Source organism: Ailuropoda melanoleuca, chromosome 12 (genome assembly GCF_002007445.2).
Source record: "Ailuropoda melanoleuca isolate Jingjing chromosome 12, ASM200744v2, whole genome shotgun sequence".
In the NCBI taxonomy this organism is placed as follows: domain Eukaryota; kingdom Metazoa; phylum Chordata; class Mammalia; order Carnivora; family Ursidae; genus Ailuropoda; species Ailuropoda melanoleuca.
The window spans coordinates 52,334,666-52,347,957 of NC_048229.1; the positions used below are offsets into that span (position 1 = coordinate 52,334,666).

Here is a 13,292-nt window from a genome sequence, read left to right on the forward strand (position 1 = left end):
ATCAGCTTTGCTTGACTCTGAGTTTTGTACTGCTGGTTCCCAGCTCAGATGCAGTGATGTTTTGCTTAGTGGGCAGAATGGTTGTGTATGTGTGTGTGTGTGTGTGTGTGTGTGTGTGTGTGTGTGTGTGTAAATTTCGCCACATTCTCAAATCCTACATCTACATTTCTCTCCAACTCTGTACCCCTGTTTGATAAATGTCCCCAAAGCATTGCCAGCACCACACGTCTAGAACTGACCTCTTCCCTCATGGCTTTGGGGGTTATTTACTCTCTCGGTGCTGCCATCTCTTCACATTTCAAATAAAGGTGCCTCATGTATGGTGACTTGGATTAGATGAGATGATGTGGTTAAATGCTTGTTGCGACACCGAGCGTGTAGTAGGCACTAAATAAATGTACCTTTTTGCTGCTCCTGCCGCTGTGAGGAGAGCAGTTCTCTAGGCCTAGGGGCTGGGGCAGGAGAAGGGTCCTGGCTGGGCATTCTGGCCTCACTCTCGCAGGCAGTTAAAGTTTCCACCAGGGCTTTGGTTTGGATGTTACTGAAAGAGGGGGTGGACAGAAGGGGGGGACAGATATATACAAAAGAGTGAATTATAACAAAGAGCCTTTTCTGCTTCAGTTCTCGTGTAGAAAACATATGTTCAGTGATGCAGGCAGCAGTTGGGTGAAAGACACACTGTAGGGCCACAGACAAAAGGCCCGCACTCTTCCTGCATTCACAATGTTTCCAAACATATTCACTTGTCTCACTTGTTAGGGACTGGGCTGTCAGCTGGATCCTCTTGCAAGTGTGATTTCTTTTTCGCCGTTCCCTTTCAAAAGCCTCCCCTCCCCTTCCCCTCTCCCCCAATGTTTTACACTTCATATAATCCAGTGTGCATGACAGACCCCTTCAGCCTTTGTGCTACTGCTGTTTGGGGGAAGGGGAGAGCTGATCTGATGGAGATCTTGGGTCACTTTTCACTTGCCCAAGGATGGGAAGCCGCTAAGCCACTTTTAGGCCAAACATCACCAGTGGATCAATTATGGAGTGCTGGGTGTAGCTAGCCATTCTTCACCTCCAATTAACAGTTAGGCCAACGACCAGATTAATCCATAGAGATTCTTAGAAGCAGTGGCTGGGACTTGGGGGCTATGTGTATGTTGTGGTGGGGTTGGGAGAATTGTTGCTTTTTTATTTGTGGAGTGAATAGTTTCTGATGAAAAGACACAGATAAGACAAGGCACTGCTGAATTGGGAAGTAATTGGGAAGAAGCCGGCTGTCATTCTCGTGTTCATTATGTGAGATGTATGCAGATGTCCATACTTAATTCGGGATCCAGGGAGTATCGCTGTGTGCCGTGTCTATAGTTTGAACCTTTTAATTTCTTTATCGAAGCGAGGCAGCGAGGGTTGGGGTTTGTTTCCATGGATGAGATTTCGGGAAGATACTTTCATGGGTATTTCTTTTCGCTATCTCTAGGTATATATTACATAGAATACTTTTACGTATAATCTGTTAGAGCTTCTAGTGCAGTGAGCAGGCAGCTAGACATGTAAGGATCTCGCATGCTTGCGCCTCTGCCCCCGAAGTGTATTACTCTTGGGCATTTCAGCTCCCCGAACTCAGTTTTCCCATCTGTAAAATAGGATTTACATTACCATCATACCCCATGGAGCATCCCATAAATAAAACAGGAGATACTATCACACAATGGTGGGTGAGAACACTTGGTTGTCTTTGTGGAAATCTCGCAGTGTGTCTTCATTGCTACATTACTGAGTCAATTTCAATGCCTTTCTTTCTTTCTTTCTTTTTTTTTTTTTTTTTTTGGAGCCTCTTGCTCATGCCCTCTGTTTCATGATATTGTTCACTGGCCGAGTTGCTCATGCTGGAAAGTACCAGCATGTTCCGAGGAAGGAGAGGCGGCGGGGAGGCAGAGAAATTCTCGTTGGCTTAGAGCTCTAAATGGGCAGTAGAAGCAATTACGGTCCTGCTAATGAATAGGCAGTCAAGTGGGATTTCCATATATGGTGTCTTCTGGTGGGAGGATAATTTCACCACCTAAAAATCCTCAGACATAAAACATTGTGTAAATATTTTCTCATGAAAAGTGCCAACAAAGTCATCCCCTTGCCAGCACACCTCCGACCGGACAGAGGAAACTACCCATGATGGTATTACAGTTTTTAGTGCTGTCATTTGAAAATCCTGGAAAGGAAAACGTCGCAGAAATGTATATGCATTTCCCCTCAGCCTGAAAATAACAGTCTGCAAAGATTTTCGTAATGGACAGAGCTAATAGACTGCAGGTCGGGACAGAACTGCACCTGAGGTTGGCACCTTCCCCTCTTGCCCGGCTTGGAGTGTCACCCACAGCCAACAGTAGAGCATCTGGAAAATAAATTGATATTTTTTTCCCACGTCGAATGGATTCATTTCACAGAGTGATGGGAAAGCAAGGGGGACGGGGAGGGTGATAAGAGTGTATTTATGAGACTTTCCCCCAGTGTATAGCTTTCGTTGTCTTCTGGTTTTTGAAGAAAGCTAGTGCTTCAGAAGCCAGAACAACTTTTGGGCTCTCTTGGTAAGAATAATTGCGCCATTTCTTTCACCTCCGTGTGAATCAGCTTTATGATAGAGACTGCGGCAGTAGTGACCACGAGTAGACTCTGTGGAAGCAAACGGATCTATTAGGCTACTTGGAAAACAGAGGGGGGGAAAGAACAATGATTTTGTAAACTCCATAAAGGTCAAAAAAAGGCTTTCAGTAAGTATGCAGAGACTAGAAATCAAATCCCATTTCCTATCATAAGAAGCCCGTTGTTTTAGCCACAGTAGTTAATGTACTGTATGTGAAAGATTTAAGACTAGTTGGAAAGCTTTGCTTCTGTTTTATTAGGCTGCTATTGAAAAGCCAACAGCATAACTTCGACTAGGTGCTTTGAGATTTCTTAATGGGCTGTCAGGGGCAAGACACCAGGGCTGTGCTATACTAGCTCTTTCCTGTACATTAAAACAACAGGGGCCAAGCGATCACATACAGAAGTATGAATTACTTGATGCTTTCTCTGTTCCATATGGCCAGCCATGTCTTTGGCAATTAATCATGTACAAAATCAGTCGAGTGCTCTCTGAAGCATTGAAGTCAACATTTAGTTGTACCTGTGCCAGTGGGGGCAGTGGGGTTGCGAGCGCAAAATAGCAGGATGAGGGCTGCTGGCGCCAGGGCCCAAGCAGCTGGCTTCTATAAACAACACTTTTTTTTCCCTCTCCACCTTTCTTTCTCTCTCGCTCTCTCTTTCTTTCCTTCCTTCTTTCCTTCTCCTTTCTTTTTTCCTTCCTCTTTTTTTCTTCCGTCCCTTCCTCCTTCCCTCCCTCCCTCCCTTTCTTTCTCTTTTTTTCCTTCCTTGACAAATACATGGACGGTTTTTCCGCCATCATCAGAAACACCAACATTGCCAACTGGAGCTCTGAGGTCCAGCTTCCATTCACTGTCGCAGCACCCCATCCTTCCCTCCAGCAGCCCAGGCATTCCAGCGGTCACCACCACGACTGACCTGAGAGTTCGTGCAGTACTGGGCTGGCTGCTATGGTTCCGGCACTTCATGAAACACATGAGCTATAGTGATTTCTGTGTTGGTACGAGGAGAAAAANATATATATATATATATATATATATATATATATATATATATATGTTTTAAATGGAATCCATATCTTCTGGGATCTTTTATTCCCCCAATTTTTTTTTACACATAATGCTGCTGATGATAGATCTCCAGCATTCACTGAGCATTTTGTACATGCCAAGCATTGTGCAAAGTGCTTTCAAAGTGGATTATCTCACATAATCATCACAAAGTAGTTGGTGCTATTACAGACACCCCTTCTGAAATCTTTTTTTTTTTTTTAAGATTTATTTATTTGAGAGAGGGAGAGAGAAAACACCCATCCACATGAACAGGGGTGAAGGGCATAGAGACAGGGGCAGAGAGAAAAACCCCAAGAAGACTCCCCACGGAGTATGGAGCCCAACATGGGGCTAGACAGATGAGGAAACTGACCAAGGGAGCATTTTCCTAGCATCCTTGATTACTCTCTGGGAGCTCCCTTAGTTCAACAGCACATGATGGGAAAACGCTAAAGTATGGCTTACTAATACATTTTTGAGGCTCATTTGGTAAAAACTGCTGAAATATTCCTTCAAATCAAGTGGGTCTTTGAGATGAACTGAACCAAGTGGATTTGTAGGTGGGACTAAACTAAAAGGCTGCTGTGGGGCAGCCTCTGGGAGACTTCTGCCTTTGTGCTTTCTGTTCAAGACAGTCTAGCTCCTCTCCTGCTCTCCTTGCTGAGCCCGCCATGAAGGGCAGAGGTGGGGAGGGGCGGGATGGAGACAGCAGCCTGAAGTAGTCCCGTAAACGTGGCAGCCAGCGGTGACTCGGCGTTATCTCTCAGCCGAGGTCATCCAGGATGTGTCTTCTCAAATTCAGGAAACAGGGGAAAGAAAGTTTTAACATTGTGTAAACATTAGCACCCCCAAAACCCTCTTGCTCCCGGAGAGGGAGATAAAGTCGGCAAAAAGGCTGAGAGGTGTGTTTATTTGTTCTGCCGGCCTGTGGATCCCAGCATGCTGGAGATCTTCGGGGGTGCCCAGTCCAGTTTAGCAAATGTGAAGGCATCACTCAGCACTGAGCTCGGGAGGCCTCACAAAAGAACCATCTTAAACTGACAATCAGTAAATGAAGGAAGACCTGAGATCGACCTTTCTTTGATGGGACTAAGGCTATCTCAGTGGGTTCTGTGCCTTTCTTCTTTAAAAAAAAAAAAAAAAGGAAAAGGAAAGAAAGAAAGGAAAAAAAAAAAAAGTGTTCCTGGACTTTTGAAGAGGGGAGCCCTGGTTGGGTTTTTGACAGCCCGTGGCAGTGTTGATGTGAGGAAATAGCTTTCCCAGCTGATAACATCTTAAACCAAGTTTCTTCACAAGTTGAACCTTTAGCCCTCTTTATCAGTCCGAGCATATCTTTGTAATTTGTGTGTGCAGAGGGGAAATACAGCCCTAACGTGAGGCCGCTCTGTGTATAAAAAGTGTTCGGCGGGGCATTTTCCCTATAATGACGGTACTGCTTTTTTGGCGCTGGCAAGGATGGGGAGATGGGAAGGTGGGAAAAGCATGCAGTTCTGGCATCCTGGTGTTTATATGGCTTTTGAGATTGGAAAAACAGCAGCAGATTTTTTTTTTTAAATGAACTAAAGTAGAGGGATTACCAGCCACGTTTGTGGAATGCCTCCTGTTTCCATGCATTTCCTTAGGCAGAGTTCTCTGATTTGTAAGGATGGATTAAATCAGAGTTTCAGAAGTTGTTACCCCATATCAGAAAGGAACCAAAAGAATTAAAGACTTCTGTCGAATTATTAGTAAGAAGTAGAGGCTGTAATTTTCCTTTTAAAGTTCAGCGTGATTCTGTCCAAAAACCTTGTATGCTACAAATTCTGTATGTTGCACGTCTGTCCATATGTGCTTTCCTCATGGGACCCCAGAATTAGGACATAGTGGCAGTTACTGAATGTACAAATACATCCACCAAGAATTAGGTAAATTGCTCAGTTTTAATTGAATAAATTCAGAATTGGGAGACCTTTTCCAAAGTTTGAGACTTTAAAAAAAATTTTTTTTTTAAAGATTTATTTATTTACTTGAGAGAGAGAGAACGAGTGGGAGGGGCAGAGGGAGAGAGAATCTCAAGCAGACTTCCCACTGAGTGCAGAGCCCGATGTGGGGCTGGATCCATGACCCTGAGTTCACGATATCAGCCCAAACCAAGAGTCGGCCGCTCAACCAGCTGCGCCACCCAGGCACCCCAAATTCGAGGCTTCTTAGAACCTTAGAGTTTTGGTTTTTCTTTTTTCATTCCTAATCAACCTCTCTCCTTTCCTCCCTTCCTCCCTCCTTCCTTGTCCTCTCTGGTTGTGGATTTTTTACTTTGGTTTTATGCATAAGGTTTTGAGCCAGAAGAAGCTGAAAACGCTGAGGAATTCTTAGAGGTCCTTAGGATGCTATGGGTTGCCAGAGTCCAAAGTAGTTGTTTGTTTGTTTGTTTGTTTGTTTTTGCAATGGAGAAAATGAGACTTCTTGGCTTATCAGGAAGGTCTGGAAAGATTACATGGGATCCCAGTGTAGTAAAACTTTCAGATATACTTTTATAGAAACATCCTTCCAGATATGTATTGCCCTCCTTCGTGGTCACCTGGGGATTGCATAGCCTTATTTTTCATGATGCCGTTGTTTAAAAATGGTTTCCACAATGTTTTTCTTAGAATTCTCATCAGGTACAGTTTGCATCCAACCAGAGCTTGTCTCACGTACTGTTTTTGATCTCAAATAGTACTCTGTGGCTTGATTGTTTGTCTTTTTTACCAGACATGTTCCAGCATGTCATTTGCTTTCATTTATTCAACAAGCATCTCTCCGGAGTCTGTTTTCATGACACGGTGCCAAAGTAGGCACCTTGGAGGGTATCGGGAGGAAATGGGTGGGGCCCTATCTGCTCTAATAAAGCTCCCGCTCTGGAGGAGGAAGCATTCAGTGAGTAAATAAGAGCAACGGAACGTGGCATGGTTTGTGAGATGTTCAGCAGCACCACGTAAGGAGGGGTGACCAACTCCATGCAATTTGGCGGAAGGATTCGGTTCATGGAGAATTTCATAGAGGAGGTGTTATCTGAGGTGTTTCTTGAAGAATTAGTAGTTTCTGGCCAGTTATACAGCAAGTACATGCATCGTGTAGGACAGCCATGTATTTTCAGGGAACTGACATTGGTTCTAAATGGAACAGACGATGGTAGGAGATAAAATTTGAGAAGTGACCAGGACCTGTATTAAGAAGAGGTGTTGTTATTTTGGTCAGGTTAAGAATTCCGGCTTCTAAAAAAATTAAGGTGTTTTGTTTTTTTTGTTTTGTTTTGTTTTGTTTTTGGCCTCACAAATGACAATAAGTGAGGCATATATGAACATATGAAAAGAGTTGCTTTGGTTTAGGTGAGGTTTTGGAGGCTGAAGCTCCTTGTTTCCTTTGACCCTGAGATAAGCCCTCTTGGAGGAGGAACATTCGTGAGGGGGGTGAGATGGGTGCACGGAGGCTAGTTTGGACGCAAGTGCATGGTCCAGATGATAATGGGCCTGAACTCAGCCGGCGGCAGCAGGGAAAAAACAAGTTTGAGTCATATTGAACAGAGAGGAATGACAGGATTTAAAGTTTAGGTACTGGGAGTGCAGGGAAAGGAAAGAGAGGCCAATAGGATGAGCCCTAGCCATCTGGATTGAGCGATGGAGTTGATAGTGGTATCATTCACCCTTCTAGGGAAATACAGAAGAAGGAGCAGGTTGATGAAGAGGGAAACGATGGGATGCTTCGAAGAAGCAACAGGGGTTCAGACGTGGACAAGCTGAGGTTGAGACTCCATGTTTGTAGGGTATATTTAAGAAGAGATAGGCAGCCATGGGCTGTATGGGGCCAGAGCTTGGCAGAGATGATCTGCTCAAAGTCATCAGTCTATAGGGGCACCTTAAAGCCACTGAAGGGGAGGTCACCCACAAGAGAGTGAACAGAAGACATCGGATGAGAACCAGGGGTCTTGCCCTGGGCCAACAACAGCTGAGGAACCCACAGAGGAGATGAAGAAGGTCAGGACACGTATTGTGTGGTAGCCTAAGAGAGAAAGGTGAAAAGTAAGACCAGGACTGGCTCTAAAAATAAAACCCACCATCAGAGGGTAAAGATTTTCTGCCACTAGGTCTGAGATGTAAAAGAATATGCCTCTGGCTCGTGGTAGAGGCTGCTTCTGATTGTGATTGTTCAGTGGTTGCCTGATTTCCTTTACTTGTGTTTCATGGAAAGTCATAGACACTTGCAGGAGTGTTTTTGTTAAAACAGTACAACCTAGCATGAGACTGATTCGTGAGTTTGAAACAATGCTAATCATAGTGGCATATGTCTGGGCACCTCCTTCTGGCAAGGACCCACAGAGAGGCTCTGGGGTCATCTCCATTTTGCAGTTGGAGAAAGGCCCACAGCTAGGAGGTGGCAGCCAGGACCTGAAACAGCCAGCAGTCTTAAGAATACTCTTAGTCTTGGGGCACCTGGGTCGCTCAGTTGGTGGAGCATCACACTCTTGGTTTAGCCTCAGGTCATGATTTCTGGATCGTGGGTTTGAGTCCCGTGTGGGGCTCTGCGCTCAGCGAGGAATCTGCTTCTCTCCTTCTCCCTCTCCTTCCGCCCCTCCCCTCCCTCTTGCTCTCAAAATCAATCAATCAATCAATCAATCAATCTTTAAAAAAAGGAAAAGACTATTCTTAGTCTTTTCCTGATAGTCCAGCATTTTCATCAATTTCTGTTGAAAAAGAGTTACTAATGGAATGAAATCTAACCCCCAGAGCACGATTTCTAAACCCCTGGTTTATGCCCTCTATTTGAGGGGAGGAGAGGGCGAATGTGTTTGCGGTAACAGGACACTGTTTAAAAATTGGTACTTGTTTGAAGACAGTTCTGTGTTAAAAATTCGTGCTTGTTTGAAGACAGTTCTGTGTTACTACTGATGGGAAAATGGGCTATTATCATTTCCTGCATAAAGTCAACTCTTGAGGAGCCAACACTAGTATGAGGAGAAAAATATTACTATTAATTCTTGTCAAAAGAACGCTCTTTGACACACTGAAATTAACTTTTGTGCATTGACTTCTTTTCACTGTAAATTTTATGAAATACTGTATTTTAGGGTCATCCATCCTTTTCTAATATCTTGAAAAGATTTTTTTTTTGATAACAGAATTTGTTTCATAATCTAGATATAGTTCTATTTTTACTAACTACTTATTCAGATGTATTTATATGTACATTGGCTTTCTACATTCTTTGTTGTCCTAAAAATGTGATGAAATGAATTTTAACAATTAAATTTTATAAGATTTTCATATGATAAAATCGACTTTTTGGGACATACAGTTCTACGAGTTTTAGCATATGTATAAACTCACGTAACCACCACCACAGTGGGGATACAGAATAGTTCCATCATTCCCAAAACTCCCTTATGTTGCCCCTTTGTAACAAACCCTCACCCATCCTGATCCCTGGTGACCACTAATTTGTCCTCTGTCCCTGTAATTTGCTGTTTCCAGAATGTTAAGTAAATGGAATCACGCAGTGTTTCATCCTTGGAGACCGGCCTCTTTCACTCAGTATAATGACTTTGAGATTCAGACAAGTGGCTGCATCTTTCAATTGCTTGTCCTTTTTTACTGCTGAGCAGTATTCCTTTGTATGGTTGTACCCCAGTGTGTTTATCTCGTTACCCTTTGTAGGGCATTGAGATTGTTTCCAGTTTGGGGCAGTTATGAATAAAGCTACTGTGAACATTTTTGTGCTGGTTTTTGTGTGCACATAAGCTTCTGTTTCTTTAGCTAAATCCCTAGAAATGGGATTGGTGGGTCCTATGTTAAGTGTGTATGTAACTTTGTAAGAAACTGCCAAACTGCTTACCACAAAGGCAGTGTTTTGCATTCCCACCAGCAATGTGTAAACTTTCAAAAATTTGGATGCTATTTTAAATGCTCTTGGGTTGAGGTTGGCAAATTGTGTTTCAGAGTTTCTTGGGGTTTTGAAGAGATGCCCCATGACAAAGGGAGCCATTAGGTCCTCCCTAGCAGCTTCAAAGAGAGCTGCTCCAGTTTTGTTTTGTTTTATATATTGAGTTCCACGTAAGAATACATTTGGGGAAAAAAGAGGTTTATCTGTAAAGTGTTGGAAAACCATCATAGTAAGTTTTTCCACTTGGGATGTGGACCATGGGTGCTAGGCAGGGGGACAGTAGGTGGCGCTCCAGGACTCTGCAGATAATGGGGACCACACTGTGAGAAAGTGGACTCCCTCTTCAGCTCCTCTTCAGTCCACATCTTCGTGTCAAGGAGGTCTTCATGTCTTTAACATTCACCAAAACTTGTTAATGGCCTCATTTACAATGACAGAGTAAGCTTCTGTCCCAGAGCCTTCAGCAAGCAACGTCTGTCTAGAATGAAATAAACATATAGCTTTGTTTTTAATATATTATTTTTGCAGTTATCTTTTTATTTATGACAGGTACCACTGGTTTTCCAGTTTTCTTTGGAAGCAAAATTATTTTACACTTTAAAATGTGGGTCATTTGAAATAAAAATATCAAATATTTGCATATCTAACACAGAAACGTGGCAAGAATTTTAAGACTGCTAGAATGACTGAAGTTTGGGGGACTCTGCACTAGGGGGACTATTTATTTAAATAGAACTCGAAGTGGGTCCTTTCGTCAAGTGGAGAGAGCTCCTTGGTAAAGCACATAACTGTCTCTTAGTTTATTTTATGAGTGTATAAGTTTAATAGTAAAATCTTAAAAGACAGTCTTCTCTTGCTCTCAGTTTTTGCCGTACTTGTTTTTCAAGTTCCTTCTTTATTTACTGATTGGACAAATATTTATTGAAAATCATTAGGCAAGCACTGGGGTGCAGTAGTAAAGTAAGCAGATGGGATCCCCGACATTGTGAAACTTACTTTCTTAAATTCTTTCTCCTTCCCCTCTCAGAGGCTGATCAGGGAAAACAAGGGCCTCTGGATAAAATTTAAATGATGCAAGAGGTAAAGAAGAGATAAATGACTTTTTTTAAAAAGTTATTTTGGGGCGCCTGGGTGGCACAGCGGTTGGGCATCTGCCTTCGGCTCAGGGCGTGGTCCCGGCGTTATGGGATCGAGCCCCACGTCGGGCTCCTCTGCTGTGAGCCTGCTTCTTCCTCTCCCACTCCCCCTGCTTGTGTTCCCTCTCTCGCTGGCTGTCTCTATCTCTGTCAAATAAATAAATAAAATCTAAAAAAATAAAAAATAAAAAAGTTATTTTAATACAGTCACAAGGAGAATTAATTTTATGCATGTCCTTAGAATCATCTAGATGTGTACATTGTCTTCTGTTTGAAACGTTTTGCTTATTATTTTGGTAAAATATGTACCTACAGACATAGTGATAAACTACATGACTTTTTGAGGTTCCTTCCACCCTTTAAGTATTTGAGGTAGACTATCACAGACAAGGAGTGGTGCTGTCGTCAGAATACCCACTGATGCCAGGACCTCTCTGAAATTAGACATCTTTTACATTAGAGGTCACCAATTAGCCGCTGCCTGAGTTCTGTTCAGTCGCTGGTGTTTATTGTTTGGCCACGTGGTATTTTGAAAGTTTAAAAAAAAAAAAATGAGTTTCCAACTTGTAAAAGTCAGGGTCTTTCATGTAAAATAAATCAAAACAGATTTCCTGTTTATTTTGAAAATTCCCAAATCTGGCACCACTGAGATAGCTTTTCTGAATGGCAGAGTTGCACAGAGCATGTGCCCTCCTCAGGTCATCTTGCTTAACTCATTCACTGTTACCTGTCTGGCTCTGGTGGGTATTTGCATTTGCAACTCCTGCTTTAGCCACTTGGAACCTGGGCTTCATGGGGGAGAAGCACCTAGAGAAAATGAGCATTCCTCCCTGTGCTGAAGGACTAAAAATGTCACTGCCCTCGAAACTCGGAGTGTCCAGCTGGGTATATCGCCTAGTCTAGTAGATGTAATTCTGGACCCAGGAGGCAGAGATCAGAGGCAAAGGATCAGAGATCCTTTTCTGGACTAGTGCTAGTCACGTTATCTTGAATCCTTTAACAATGGCGATACTATTTCCTATCTTATCTTTCTGTGTCAGTTAGGGGTTTTGATTGTAAGCAACAGAAACAGATTCTGGTGAATTTGAACAAAATGGAACTTGAGTCAAAGGATATTGGATAACTCAACGGTATCAAAAGAAGAATGATCTCTACTCAGAAAGTTCAGGAAACCAGGAATACTTTGAGGACCATGGGTGGTAGGGACTCAGGAAGTTGATAAATGGCCTCCAACTTTTTTCCCTTTCTTTGTCATTCTTCTTAAGTGTCTCAAGTCCTGGAAAAGTGAATCAGGTTAGCCTGGCCCACATCCTTTGTGGGAGAGAGTGGGACACTTTGTTTAGTTGGCAGTCTCTCTAAGACTGCATACAATAAAAGACTTCCCTAAGAGAAGTTTTGATGTTGTTACAGGAAAGGGGGATGGGGTCTGGATAGAAGGCAGCCAGACAACAAGTGTTCACTACACCTCTTCTCAAGGCTGTCATGGAAGGCATTCAGAATACATTGCAAAATGCCATAGAGAAGTAAGGAAGTGGTATTTCAGGTTACATGAGGACGGAACTGTGAGTGTGCTCTTGAAGTGAATGAAAGCATTGGCACCAGTCAGATAAGGACCAGTACGAAGAAAGTAACAGGTTCATTCCTGTTAGCATTTGCTTTGGGTATAACATCTCCAAAGAAGCCACACCAACTTTAAATGAAAAACATGTCTAAATTCTCAAGATTTCGATTCCAGTTGTATGAAGATAAATACGTGTGATGAAAAGTTCCATGATTAAAACTTGAAAGGCATTTCCTCAGTCCCATTTCAAATGCCAATGGAATACTCTGTATTGTTTTCTTAATTGTTTCTTAAAATGTTACATGAATTTGCACGTTTAAAACACACATGTGCAAAACAAGCATACAGGAATGAGTTGTAGATAAAATTGAAATGACACTTTCAGATTTGAGCTTTGATGTAATGCTTCTTATTAGAGTGAGCCGGGCACGATGTATAGGGGGCTTCCACTATTTCTAAAAGCAACATCTGACGTTTTCTGATGCTAGGTAGAAGCTGGAGTGTTTTTGTACTCACCTTTGAGCCTAATTTCTCTTAAGGACCATAGCCGTGACCGTAGAATAAGTGATCCTTCCTCAAATCCTAAGTCTGCTGTGCACAAGAATCCCTGTACATATTATTTGAATTATGTCGTGGATTTTTAAAGCTGGAAGGATTCATTGAGACTGAATTTGATTTTTGTACTCTTATTGTTTCTTTCTTTGCCAGCTCTTGATTTGCAACAAGCAAGGAAAATGAGTGAACCAAAAAAAAAAAAAAATTGCTGGCATGGCTGGAAATAGAAATTAATGATTCAAATAGGAGAGCCAGTGCAGAAATCCTCAGCTGGGTGGCAGGAAACAGAGCAAGCGAAAGTCTGAGACTGCTCTTTTTTAAAAGGCAAAACAAACAACTCACAGTGAAGTGTACGTGAAAATCATTTCTAATAATAGCTCGTGGGAGGCAGTTCCCAGGAAAAAGACCGTTGGTGCACTGAGGAAATTAGAGTGAGAACATACAGTATCTCGATGTGTTACTTAAGGC

The 13,292-nt window shown here is 42.6% G+C and overlaps 1 protein-coding gene across 3 annotated transcripts in view; it reads left to right on the plus strand.

Moving 5' to 3' along the window:
• FTO (FTO alpha-ketoglutarate dependent dioxygenase) overlaps positions 1–13,292 on the plus strand; it is a 282,764-nt gene that overhangs the window by 111,763 nt on the left and 157,709 nt on the right. The gene's annotated exons all lie outside the window — the stretch shown is intronic.